The sequence below is a fragment of the Serinus canaria genome, chromosome 2 (assembly GCF_022539315.1).
Source record: "Serinus canaria isolate serCan28SL12 chromosome 2, serCan2020, whole genome shotgun sequence".
Taxonomy (NCBI): domain Eukaryota; kingdom Metazoa; phylum Chordata; class Aves; order Passeriformes; family Fringillidae; genus Serinus; species Serinus canaria.
This window is the reverse complement of record NC_066315.1, coordinates 144,668,963-144,683,514: the sequence shown is the minus strand read 5'-3', so window position 1 is coordinate 144,683,514 and position 14,552 is coordinate 144,668,963.

Genomic DNA, 14,552 nt, shown 5'->3' with positions numbered 1-14,552 from the left:
GAAGGATTTCACTACAAGGCTAAGCTAAGAATAGAATGGAATGTATAACAAAGGTCTTCTCCCAGACCGAGACCGGCCGGACAGGTGAACTGTGATAGGCTCTTAATTGGAAACAGTCTGACAAGGCCAGTCAGAGATCTCCCCTGTTGCATTCCACAGCAGCAGATAAGAATTGTTTAGAGTTTGTTCCTGAGGCCTCTCAGCTTCCCAGGAGGGGAAAAATCCTAAGGAAAGGATTTTTCATAAAACATGTCGGTGACGCAGTAGTGCCTGTGATTTCATCACTCCATATCCTGGCCCTAGGAAAGATGAGAAGTGGCTTCTGCTGCATGGTAGGGATGTTTCTTGCTTTCCAGGAAAAGAGAGTGGTTATCTTAGTGTTGCTGGATTGCACTTCAATTCCTAGAAGTAAAAAAGGAGTTGAAAGCTCTGTCACCCCATGTGTGGCACAGTGAGGGTACACTTCCAATTACTTCTTAAATCAAAGCCCAAGAGTCTCACAAACTTGTATTAAACCAGGTTTGAGTCAAGGCACCGGCAAAACAGGTGACTGCACAAAAGTGTTCTGCTCTTACCATCAATTCTCAGGGTAGAAAAAAGGTGCTGCCAAACAACTGAAACAGCAAGAGCAAAGAAGATTTTCCACAAAGCCACAGCCTGCTTCTCTTCTCATTTTTTTTTTCTCAGAGAGCACACCTGATTGTAGGCAATAGCAAAGCCAGGCAAGGAAAATAAACGAGCTGTAGAATCCCTGGCATGCAGCTCATGAGGTGGGTGGAAGTTTGGAAATGTGCTTGATGAGCCTCTGAGTATAGGCAAGACCTATAGAAAAGGAGGCAGAAGCAGTTACCAGGGCGGGGGAATGGGGGTTTGGAGTGACAGGCTTATGTAAGAATTACAGTGGGGATAATTTTGTTGAGGAACAGAGCAAAGCCTGGAAATGCTGGTGGCCCCTACCCGTAAAACAGTGCAAAGAAGTCACAAATGGTAAAAAACAGAATGAGATGTGATTCCTCCTGACCTGAAAGTACTCTCTCATTAAGGCTGTTGGCCCAGGAACTGAGAGGGAGTGTTTTCCCTATTCCCCTTCCATAAAGGAGAAAGCCAGCATCACTCAGAGAGTCAGGAAGCAATGGTACCAGAAACAAAAGGCTCTGCCAAGGAAGACACAAGGCATGGTTATAAATTAAATGAAATCAAATCAATTCATATACCTGAAAAAACTCTCCAGCAAGTGCCTCTGCCACAGGGAAGTAGTTCCAGTGACACCCAGTAACTTCTTCACAGCCCATGACAAAGTGGTCTTCCAGACTGACACACTTGAGGCAAGCTCACTGCTACTTGCTCTCTTACCACAGACCAAAGAGAATTTTTTTTCCAGTGTACCCCTGTTAGGATAGACAGGCCTTTCACTGTCAGACAAGCTTTGGAAAAGATCAGCAGAGGAGCTGCCTCACAACCTTCAAGTCTCCCTTGCAGCACACATTTCTCTTCTGGAAAGACAATAAGGTATGACTCATATTATCAAGGAACACATCAGAGGACCTCTTATTTTTCTATTTATGTGGGGACAATTACCCTGTGTGAGAGCAGAAAGAAGGATCATACGTGATATAAATCCAACCCACAAAGTGTGTTAGCTCAGTGTTGTACCCAAGGTAACCATCTTTGCAAAGTTTTTGCCACCAACACAACTCACAGCCTCCATCCCAGAGAGAGCTTCAGCCCAAGCTTTTTGAAAGTCTGCCAGAACTTTTTCCCACCTGCCTGTGTGTGAACATGGCATGGAGAAAGCTTCCTACGCAGAGTCCACCTGAAGTTTGGGGAAATGAAGGCTGAATTTGGGAGTATTCTTTCACATATCTATATCTCATATTTATGAGAAAGTGAAATCTGGGAAGGTGCCATGGGTAAAATGACAACATTTCATGTTTAAAAATTTCCTGAACTATAAATAGCTGTACATGGAATTGCTTACTTTCTTCTAATCCCACCAAGGATTAACTGATTCCTTCACACAGACTAAGTTTTTGTTTATAAGTTTTCTGAAGGAAGATGGTAGAGGAAGTGATAAAGGAAATATCTTTTATCTCTCTGATAGTTATTGGTCAGAAAAGGTAAAAAATATTTTAGAATTTTCTAGGAGTAAGGGATATTCATCCCATTCACACAATCTACTCTCAGATACAGCAAGTATGAAATTTTAAAGAACAAAAATATCACAACACCATTAGAAACATATTCACCGATTCAAAATAAATTCCTTCAGTACTGTTTAGAAGTTGGATACTTAGTATCACTGTAAAGCAGAAAAGTCTCATTACAACATGATTGTTTTTAACATCCTGTTTTTGTTTCTTTTCTGCTTCGTATACGTGCAGTGTTTGCTTGTTTATAATGTCAACAAGATAGAGCTCCTCAGGGAAAAGAACATGGAAAATGCACCAAATCTGGCACTCCAAATCTTCCACACACATATGTATCTAGTTAACCCTGTGGGGCAGGAATTCTCTCATGTGCAGAGGACCATGAGTTGCCTCAATACTTTGAGAGAAGACTTGGGAGCCATTCTCTGACCATTCCTAAGGCAACAATTCAAATTAATATTTTCTCCTCACCTTTATTCCTTGATCATAGTTTCTGCCTTTGTCTGGTGATCATAAATCTTCTCCAAGTTCACCACGTCAATCTCAAAAGAAAACCATTCCACTCACTAATTGGAAAAGCAAGGAAGTGAGTGGGGCATTTTTTGAGGGGAAAACCCTTTCTTGAGCAACTGCCCAAAGGACCAGGATTATACAGATTTATTTATAAAAATGATGTTTATGTGTGTGAAAATGCAGTAGTGGGGCAAAACTAATTTGCCAGTTAGCACCAGTTTTGTTCCTTACCCTGGATTCTACAGAGGAAAATGTACTCTCATTAAAGAAGTTATTCCTCAATGTGCAGCTAAGTGCCCTGGTGCCTCTCAGGAGAAGGAAGTGAACAAGGCCTGTGAAACTGATGTAAAAAAGGTATTTATAGAAGCACTTTTTACTCATGTCAACTTTATGAGCCATTTTGTTTCACCACAGACCCTTTTTCACTGCCTTACTGGTAATTATCTATGTAGCAGCAATGCTGCAAGTCTCTAAGACAGGGAGCAACAATCTACATGACCAATATTAAGCTCAGGCAATGACCTCAGTGCCAGTTAATTCCCACTGGACATAGGGAGAGGCAAAGCTCTGGGTGAGGCTTATATCCTCTGTCTGCACTGCAGGTCACAGAGATTTCACCTATTAATTAAGGTTCCTTCAGAAGATGATGAAGACCAGGGAATCAAGCTAAACATATGCATATTTTCTTGTCCTTCTCTCACCAATTATTATCCTTCTATTGGGAGCCTGGTACTTTCCCCAGACTGATGCCTCCCCAACCATCAACTTATCCTTGCACTCTGTTTCACCACCCTGGCAGAAATGCCTTTTTCTTCTGAGGCAGGATGGGGGGAAAAGGGCCATGAAATTACTGATTTAAAATGAGGAAATTTTCAAAGGTCCCATATGTGTCCCTCTGTCTTTCTTCCCCTCTGTCTTTCCCCTGTCCTACCACAACTAGGCCTGCATGTACCTTCAACTTCTGATTTGAAGTTGAAAAAGGTTGAAAGTGTCCTCTGGAAAGAGCTTCAAGGCATTCACTGAACACATTTCACCTCCCTGAGAGGGGCAGAGCAGTTCCTGAAACATCACATAATAATAATAATAATAATAATAATAATAATAATAATAATAATAATAATAATAATAATAATAATAATAAACAACTGTATTTAAGGCTGACCAATATCTGTCGGATAAATCAGATGTGATAGTAAAGGCCCTTTGTATTCCCAGAACATTTTCTGACCTGGGCAGGAAAACCTTGGATCCTTGAAAATATCACCCTTATGATTATGTCCTGATGGATTTTTAAATGTAAAGTTTTTTCTACTCTCTACCATGATCTATCAATTCCTTTCACCTTACTTCTGCTCACTAAGCATTGCAAGGAGGGACAGGACCACATCAGATACCTCGATTAAGGTTTCTGATGACCAACAGAAACTCCACAAATATATCTGACTTTTGGAACATTTCTTTACTCACTGCTAACCTTCAAGAAGCTTCTTTGTTTCTGCTGCAGTGCTTGTGTGTCCCTTCTCTTGCTATCCCTGTCCTTTACAAGGAGGACACTTTACTCAGTAGTGCCTGGAATTGCTCTCCACAAAAGGGGGCTGTGTTTCACCATTGCGTGGTTTGCTTTAATCAGAGACTTCAGCATGAAAGCCAACTTGAAGAGTTGAGACTTCAGCTTGAAGCTCACAGAGGTGCTGGGAAACTCATTCCATTCAATTCTGTGAACATCCATTGTGGCTCAGGGCTGTGGTCAAGCATCCTTAATGAAAAGCTTTTTTTGTCATACATTTCCTGCTGATCACGAAGAACACCTTCTTGGAAAATAAACACGGTAAAATAAAAATCCCAGGAAGCTTTCAAGTTTATAGACTCTTCCATGGTAACTGAACTTTGGAAACCACAAACTCCATCTCAAAGCAGCCAGAAGACTCAAGTGAATGATGACTGAGAAGTGTCTCTGATAAGACATAACTGTTTGCGTTTAGCAGCTTGTTCATTTTTCCACGGCAGAATAGTTTCCAAGCATGGTAAAAGAAAAAAAACATTTCCATTTTACTTTCTCTCTTCTCCTATGCCTTTCAATAACCCATACCACAACTCCCTGACTCCAGAACCAGTACTGAGTTTCTCAGAGCTGTGTCACTTTCTGCATCAGTTTCATGCATATGGGCTATTGAATGTTTTGCTTAGCCAAGGGGAAAGGATGTGATATACACTCATCCGAGTGTACTCACTTCGAGTTTCATTGAGAGGGAAACATTATAATATGTGCAGTGACAAGCAGAAATCTTCCTCAGTCCTTTACAAGCCTTGCAATTTGCCTGGGGTGCCAGTGCTAGAACAGCTCTGTCATGACATCCTCAGGAAAATGCAGCACAGTGATGCATAGGGACCATGAATTTTGTCAATCAGGTCATGTTAAAAAGTGGAGGCTCTAGCCTCCTTTCACTGGTCAAACCTTGTCTATTCTTAACTCTCAGGTTTAATGAGAATACATCCTTTTGTCTTCAACTCTAAGTTACCAGAGGCCTTCTGAAAGCATAAGAGGAAGTTCTTCTAATGAAACCATTTCAAAACTTGAGTCACAAGTTTCAAAATACACTAAAAAGTGGTGTCCTAAAGCTGAAACCAAGGTCTGTGTGTCAGAAAGTTCATAAACTTTTGTTCCAAGGTCTCCATTGTGAAATATTGCCTGGAGACTGGAAAGACTCATCCTCTCCTATAAATATCTCTTCTAACTGCCAGTACTAAGGATATACATAAAAGGATAAATGCTCCTGGGTACTTCAGACAATAGTCCTGCATGAGAAAAAGCTGGTCAAAATGAGCAGTAATGGTTTTAACAGCTGGTTTTCCTAACCCAGGCTTCATAGCTGGTTTGTCAGATACAGAATAATTTTCAAATTCTTCACTTAAATGATGCAAAATTTTGCATGAAGAAAAAAGGAGGAAGAAGGACTGACTTTGAGAATAATATTGCCACTAAAAAGCACAAGAGGGTCAACCTGCTACACTTGGTGAGCTGTCTGTGAGGAGCCTGGCCATCGAGAGCTGGACTGCATGGAGTAAAAATAGCTGCTGCACAGGGGCAAGTGCAACCATTGCTGCCTTTGCATCCAGCTGTGGGCCCATAGCTCTAATAGGACTGAGCATGTTTCACTCCTCACCATCTTACCACAGGCTCTGTCTTCAGTACTTGCTTTTCTTGCTGCTAGGAAAAAGTTTCTTTCCACAGACTTCTTTCAAACTTTTCTGGATTGGACTTGATCTTAATTTGCACTGTCTCAGAAGGGTATATGTTAATACTTGAACTGCTGGGAGAAGAGGTTGGAGCTTTTTTTTAATTTAGGTTTCTTGTTTTTTTTTTTTTTTTTTTAATAATTTTACCCTCCTTAGTCTTTAGATATTTAAAATTCTGCTGTAAACCCCCTTTGTTCTTCCTTATTGCCAACAAAAAGAACTTGAATGTCGACCAGAAACACTGCAGACATTGTTTGGCTTGCTTGACTCTTTGCATGGTTTGGTTTGAAGGGAGGAAGGGAACAGTTGGACTGCAATTACCAAACTCTGGCAAGTTTTGTGTTTTGCTTTCCTCAACTCCTGAAATGTAACTTCCAAGAGAAGTAATTTAGCTGAGAGCCTTAGATCTGTAGAGCTCTTTACTCCAAACACAAATCTCAGTATTTAATAGATTGGGTGGGGTTCGATCTGCAGTGAACTAATTGAGGGAGCTGCAAACACAGACATTCAACCCTGATTAATTAGAAGTGCAAAAAGAACACTTTAATTCTATTTCCAAATCAAACCAGTTGTACCACAATTATCTCAAGTACCTCAGAGATGGCTGAGTTCACATTTAGTCTCTCCCTCCCTTTCCTCAGGGAGGAATGGATAGCCTTGTGCACAAGGAGAATCAAAATGTTTTGAGGTCCTTATGTTCTGAGTTCTTTGTCTCCCCCAGGAATACAGTATTTTAAAATGATGTCATTTATATTTTGCAGTTTTCAAAGGTGCTTTGTATACATGTTCAATAGTGTTCTGCTCATGGAGAGTTCCAATTTCCCTGGAAATCTACCCACTTTTAAAAATAGCTAGTAAGAAAGAGTTCTGCAAATCTGATTTTGATAGGTGTTTTGAAGATGGGATGCCTCAGAAGTCTATATAACAATTTCTGCCTTCCTCAGCTTTCCAAACGATCAGGGTAACAGCATGTATGCGATCTCCAAAGCTAGAAAACCTATTTTTTCCCCATAACTAGAAAAGGTCTCCTCTCCTGGAGATTTATCTTGTTCCTTGAACAGTTCCCATGTCTGCCTATTTCTCCAGCTGGAAGGTTTTGGTACTGCTTTGCTGGATTAACATTTAACATTTCTGACATATGGTAAAACAACTGGGTCCTTTCCTGACCACACAGTCCTTCTAGGTCATGTCATTTTGGGTTCATCTCCATCCACCATCTAAATGCCGTTGTCTTTGCATCAGACAGCAGCTGTTTTAACAAGGCTGCAAATAGTGCACAAGAGCTGTGAAAAAGAAGAAAAGAGCAGTTTGTAACTGCAACAGGAATTTCAGGCCAAAGGCAGGAAATGTACCATTGTTTTCCAGTCTTCAAACAACCACAACTGGCCAGGGCCTCTCATTTTGTGTTTCAATTGAAAGACAGCTGTTCCATTTTCTAAATGGAAAGATAGTTCACCTTGATCCTGGCTTCAGCTGCTGCAGCTTTTTACCATTAAATATAATTCTAAATAAATTATAATCACGGGGAGAAGACAGAGAGTGTTGGAACAAAACAAGCCATCAATTTTCTACACAGAAGAGAATAACTCTCATCCCAGAGACACTGCTGTGCTGTTGTCTGAAACACAATTTTCACCTGAAATTGGACAAACCATTTGAGAAGTAATAATTCAAGTTCCTCCAAAGGGAGGACATATTGCACACAGACAGTGGTGGAGGGATTCAGCACCCAAAACTATGTTAGCCATGTGTATGAATTAGAAGTGTCTTGTTTTAATAAGTCTTAATTGCAACACCTTTTCCCAACATCTCATTTGCAAACACCCCAGGTGTTCCACCTCTTTAACTCACCATCAACAAGCTTCACTTTGCTCATTCTGCTCCAGTGGCCTCTGTACCAACTTGTCCATTTGTCGTGGAGCTTATACTCACTCATGATCTGAAGTCAGGAAAACATCTGCCAGGAAGACCTCCAAGAAAAAATCTGTCTCTGAACACTACACCACCAAAAAATGAGGACTCCCACATTCAGAGTCTTATGACTGATGTGTCAGCAATTCTCTACACATCCCATGGCATGGCAAGAGTTTTAGAATAGATGCTCATCAAACTAAAGGCCAAGTTGGGGAATGCATCAATCCTTGCCTAAGACATAGATACACACAGAGCTTTCCACACTCTATATCTAGCATTAAAGGAAATAAAGAGGACTGAAAGCCTAGAAGTGATCCTTGGAACAAGTTTTCCCGGTATTTGACCTCTCCAGTGCCTCTTACTCTGAATCAGAACAGCTTCTTTCCCACACAAGGATGGCTGAACACCCCACCTCCACCCAGTGTGGTCACAGGCTGACGGGGCTCCATGCCAGCCTCTTGTAAATAACATGCAGACACACTGCAGAAACTCCTCCCTGCCAGCTGTAGACTGTGAAGTACCATTTATTGGCATTCCTTTCCTGAGTTTAGTTTGGGAAACCATCCAGAACTGTCCATCAAGTGCTACAGGAGCAAAGGATATAGCACAAGATTGTCGTGTAAACACAAACTATATAAAGTAAAACCAGATTTTTATTTTGATTTACCTCAGTATCTCCAAACAATGGAAGATTAATCTGAATTTCATTTTTGTGGATGCATGTGATCAAAACTTTTGTGTTCCCTGCAGTGCTGACATAAACCTGTAATTTTTAAAAATCAGAATACACTATATATAGAGTGATAGAGGAACTTCTACTACAGCATTGCTTGCAATTTAGTCCTAAAAAAATTTCCAGGGTTATTTTGCCCTCTGAATATCAATCAAGCCTAGGAGGAGAAAAAGGAAGGAGGATGGATGAGGGAGCAATTGGAGTAACAAGCCTTTCTAGTGTAATTTCAGTAACAGATGAGATTGCATCTGCTTCTTTGCTGGATCCTAAGCAAGCACAGAGAAAAGATGGCTCCTATAGAGTCAAGCATAAACACTAGGTTTGTGCACATGAAGACAGCAACAGGGTAGAAGGCAGCATGTGAAAGACAAATTTTAACAGCTAGCTTTGGATCTGTCTTAGATTTCAGAACCACGTTAAATATAAACTTACTGAAATGCTTTCAGCCCAGCCCTGGTTACACTTCAATATGCTTTCCATTAACTGCTTGGTTGTAAAGATTTTTTTTCCAAACCACCCTAATCATTTTTAATTCAAGACAAGGTATCTTTAGTGAAGTTAATTATAAAATAATGAACAGTCTTTTTGTGGCTTAGGAAAGGGTTTATTTTGGTTTAGGTTAAATCAGCATGGAACAGATTTAAACTATATTGGAATAAGACATTATTAAATCAGAATAGACACCTACACTGAGGTTCATACAGACATAATTAAAAAGAGCTGTACATGGGTCCATTCTCATGTGGTCCAAGCATCTGAGATATATTGATCTAACAACAGCAGTATAATATGATACAGCCTGAAACATGAGAGGCACAATGTTTATTAAAAGGTTACTTAAAGCAGTGGGTCTAATACCCTGGGAGAGAATTTGTCCATGTGTTTTTTTTTAATTACCCCTTACCTCCAAAATTATTAGGAGCACCAAACCTAAGTGAAGCAAAACTGTACTTGAGCACCCCTCATGGACTAGAGCCAGGAGACAGAGCAGACACACAGAACAGGACAGACACACAGAAGGACAACAGAGTGCTGTAGAAGTGGCGCTGTCTCCATCATCACTCAGCTAAACACAGAGTGCTGTGAAAATGCTCTCCTTTCTCCCACCACCACACCTCCCATGGCTTCCTTCTATTGAATTATATTGTATTTAGTCTCCCAGACACCTGGACAAGAATTAGTGCTGCCTCATTGCACCTGTGTGCTTAGCCAAGCCATCTCAGTATTTCCAAGGTCAGCGTCTAAACTCTTCGAAGGCTGTTGATCCTTTGGTTTGTCTTTAGAGAAGCAGGGGATATAAACTTCCAAAGCAGAGATAAAGGACAATAACAAGAAAAAAATCAAAATATATGTCAATTTTATATAATAAAAAAATGGAGGTCAGTTAACCTTGGCTGAAATGCACTGCCATTGTTCACACAAAAAAAAAATCCAAAAAAATAACCAAACAAAACTCCAAACAACAAATATAACTCTACCATATATTTAGTGGTGGTGGATTTGTTGGGCTTTTTTTCCTTTTATCCACAATGCAGGCAAGGACACCTGCTAGAGAGACTTTCTTCCCAAAGGCAGTGACTTCATAATTTTAGCCTGAGTAAGCTGCTGCTGTCTCATCCCATTCATTTGCACAACCACCTCTATCCTCACAGCAATAACGAGCTACAACTGACCTGCTGGTAGGTGATGGAACAACTTGGATTTGTGCACTGAGCAGAAACTGATTTTCTTTTGTTTGTGTTTCTTTCCCCTACCCCATTCTATGCAGAAAAAACTGCACTCTGGTTCACCAACCGATTGCCCTGCATGATTGGTGTGCAAAATCACAAGGTTAACCCTGCTATTCTTGCTATCTTCTGCTTTTAGCCTTGCAAAAATCCCCAGGAGCTGCACCATCTTGAGCTGGTCATTGAGTGGTGGTGGAAATCATTTGCCATGAGGTCTTTAAAACATTTGACAGTTGTTAACTGGTTGGATGTCTGGTGTTTACTACTGTGGTGAGTTGACCCTAGACAGCAATCCAGTCACTCACTCACTTCCTTCCCCTCCAGCAGAACACAAGGGAGAGAATCTGATGTTCAAAAGCTGAAAACTGATGGAATCAGACAGTTCAATAAGTGAAACAGAGCTGTGCTCAAGAAAAGCAAAACAAGCAAAGCATTCATTGCTTCCATAGAGTGGTAGATGTCCAACCACTTACTAGAAAGCAGAGTCTCATCACATGCAAAGGATTCTTGAGAAAACAAATGTCATAACCATGAATGTTCCCATCTTCCTTCTCCCAGTTTTATTGATTATCATGATGCTATGTAGTCTGCAATATCCCTTATATCAGTCAGGGTCAGGTGTTCTGGCTGTGTCCCTTCCTGACTCTTTGTCCCCCCACCCCCCCCAGGCTCCTTGTTGGTGGGGTGGGATAAGGAGCAGAAAAGACCTTGGCTCTGTGTGAGCTCTGCTGAGCAGTAATGAAAACATCCCTGTGTTACCAACACTGTTTTGGTGACAAATAAAAACTGAGGCTGACATCCCAGGCAGAACCAGTATAACAACCATGTTTGTATCTGTTTCCTTTCCTTTTTTCCTATTCTGTCTGTTTCATCTCAATTTTATATCTCTGCTGTTTTGGACAAGGTCTGTCTTTATCTGATATTTACCTGCAGATGAGGCACACAGTACAAAAAGCTGACAGTGGCAGAAAAAATATTTTTAAAAAGTAGTTAGGAGAGCCATGACTTACTCTCCTTTATTTACTTGTTTTATTGTATTTTGTTTTTAGTGTCTGTCATGCAGAAGTGTCTGTTAAGATGGGGAACAATGTTGTATTAGTTGATATAGAAATGCTTACTAAGGAAAAGTCTTTGCCTCTATGCAATTTTAATCTCAGTACATAACAGGAGAAAGGTGAACACAGCAAGTCATTCTGCAGAAGCTCTGCAGTCTCAGTTCATTGCCTTACTCAGTGATCCATGCTGCCTCTGCTTTGAGCCATGAGGTAACCTCTGCCTTTCCCAAAAGATGCCAGTTTTCACACTTCTTTTCCAAAGGTCTTTGTTATCTGGAGATAAGGTTTGGAAGCTGTTTCTATAGAAGTCACCAGAATGAAGAACTCTGCTTGAGAGGCATTTAAATGTCAGGTGCTTCCCCTAAGAGAAAATAAGACACTGTGTTTGAAAGAATCTTTGAGGAGTTCTATTTATAGTCAGCCTTGACAGCTAAATGAAGACCTATGTACAAATATTTTCAAGAAGTCCCACGAACTCTACTAACAGATAACAAATCTTTTCTCTTTCTTCCAATGGAGATGTGATTTTTTTTTCCCTGAAGCAAGAGAAAACCCTTTAAACTTGAGAAAAAGTTAATTCATAATAATGAAATGGGCAAAACAGAGTGTATAGTTTTTTCAGCAGCAGAAGTGTAGCACATTGGCTGAGGTTGTCTGTGGCTGCTGGTTTTGACTGCAGATTTACCTGAAAAAAGAAAGACATGAAGCCAGTCAAGTACTTGGAGCCACATTTGGAGCTTTAATCATGTGAACAGTCTCCTCTAAGCCTTGGAGTCGTCATCCTGCACTTATGAAGATAATTGGAATTTTATTATGCTGAAGGAAATTGAGAGTACTTAAACATGATTTAGAGATGTTGCCTGTGACTTGGGAATCAGATGTATTTCTTCCTCCTGACTCCATGACCTCAGTCAACTCACTGCATCTCTTGGCTCTGCACCTCTGAAAATGGAGCTCTTCCTTCCTTCCTTCTCTGGAAAGAGGCTTTCTAGAGGAAAAATGGTGTGTCAATCTTCACAGCCACTCAGGCCTGAACTTCTGTTAGAAAACCACCTGTAATAACTTCCAGTACCCATAATGTGGAATTTAGACCATTAACACCTGAGCTGAGACCACCAGTTCCTTTTGTGTAAGCTGTCAAAAAGCTGTCAAGGCGACCTACTGCAGAGCAAAACTCTCTGCCAGGGCCAGTTTCCTGGGTCATCCCACCTGCCTGTCCCCTGCCTCCACCCAGGTTCCACTCTCACTGCTACATTTCTGGGGTTTATTTAGCAGCTAGACAAGAAATGGGACTATGCTTGAGGGCAATTTCAAGGTTGAGGAAATAATACCAAGGGGAGACACAATAACTATCTGCAGATAGAGAAAAGAATGTTGCACCAGAGGACAGGAAGCAATTATTATCATTAGTCAGCAATGATAGAGAAAGAAGTAATTAAACTTCAGCTGCATCAGGGAAAATTTTAGACAGAATATTAGAGAAAAAAGGTGAAAGAAAGACATGTCTGTGCTACCAAGGAAAGTGGTGTTGTCACTCTGGTATTCAAAGTCACATTTCATTTCATGACTTTCTCTAAAGAGGCTAAGAAAACACTATGCCTAACTCAGCATTCTGGGGGGCTGAGTTGGGAAAACGTCTCTATTCACAGGAGCAGCTAAACATGCTTACATCCCATTCACACAATCTGAAAAGGCAAAGAATTTAGGTAGAACTGCAGCTATTGAAGGGCCCTGGATGACAAAGAAGTAGATGTGAATCCTCCTCAAGCACTAATATTTTTCCCAGATACTGGTGAGTATCTGCTACATCGAGCCTTCACCTCAAATGGATGCTTGTAGAGCCAGACTGCCTGTTCCTGCCCAGACTGTCACCATATAGTTGAGACTTCCTCATGACAAGCAGGAGGTTAGAGAGCAAAGTGAACACCACCTCCATCCCAGCACAGTGTAAGGACAGGAGGGAGGGAGCAGATGTCCCCTGTGGCTGTGACAGAAGAGAGCAGCATGATCATGAGTGCAATTGGGGAGACTCCTCCCTTTCTACCACTCTGCTTTAGCCTTGCAGAAGGAATTACCCTTGAGGGTTACTCCAAGCAGAAAACGAGTTTATATATTCTGAATTCTCTCTGGAAGAGCCTCTATCCTCAGGAAAAACACATGAAATAGAACAAGTCCTCTTCCCCTCCTCCCTGTCCTCACCCTATCTAAAGCCCAAGCAAGGGTAGGTCACAGGTTTTCTTTCTGTTTTGAGTTCCCTTCCCTGTTGCAGTCCAGCTCACTGCAGCACCGAGTCAGGTCCAGACGGGGGAGCATGGCAAAAATAGAGGGACGGGAGGGATGGAATTGCCTGAAAAATAAAGAACTTTAATAGCAAAATAACAAACACACAAACCACACAATCTCAGGGGCAAGATCCAAAGACAGGGGGCGTGGTGAATGTAACAATATACAGAGGTATTCTGAGGGCAGGGCTCCAATCACGAATGTAAACTTAGAACATGACTTTATGTGTGACAGGTCCCGAATCAACTGAGAGCAAGAACCAGAAACATGACCTATTATAGAATAATTTCATTAACATACCATTAACATACCTACTCCCATCACCACACTCTTCTTGCCATAACCTGACCAGGTATCTCCCTTTCAGTATCCCACATCCCATGGTCTCAGGTTGATGCCTCCTGTATGTACCAGTGAGGTTAAACCACTACTCATCCTAGCAAGTTGTGGTCCCACACTTCCCATTCAGTGGATGAGGCAGAACAGAAAGACAAATTACAAGGAACTAGAATTAGTATTTAGAGTAAAATCAGAAAGAAGGAGAGAGCACGTAGACCTAATGGCATGGTTTCTACTGCCCTAGTGTCTCCACATTTCATTCATTTTGCTAACCCACTAGAGAAATGGCTCACTGGCAGGCAGAATCTTGAAGTAGCCATTTAAATTTGCTTGATGGCCCCCAAGGCAAGTCAATTTTCAGTCTGACTGGCTTTAATCCCAGCAGAGAGCCCTGCCATGCCGTTACATGGCACAGCAGGAGTAAGAGTGGGGAGGCAATCACATTATAGCACTATACCATTTAGCCATAATCTGTAAGGATCTCATGAAAGCATCAACCATTATTATGATTCCTGATGCCCTTCAGGCAAAGTCTTTGTGGGGAAAAGGAAGAGGAAAAAAAAATTTCTGCCTGTCAAAAGGAGACAGGCCCTTTCATTCAAGG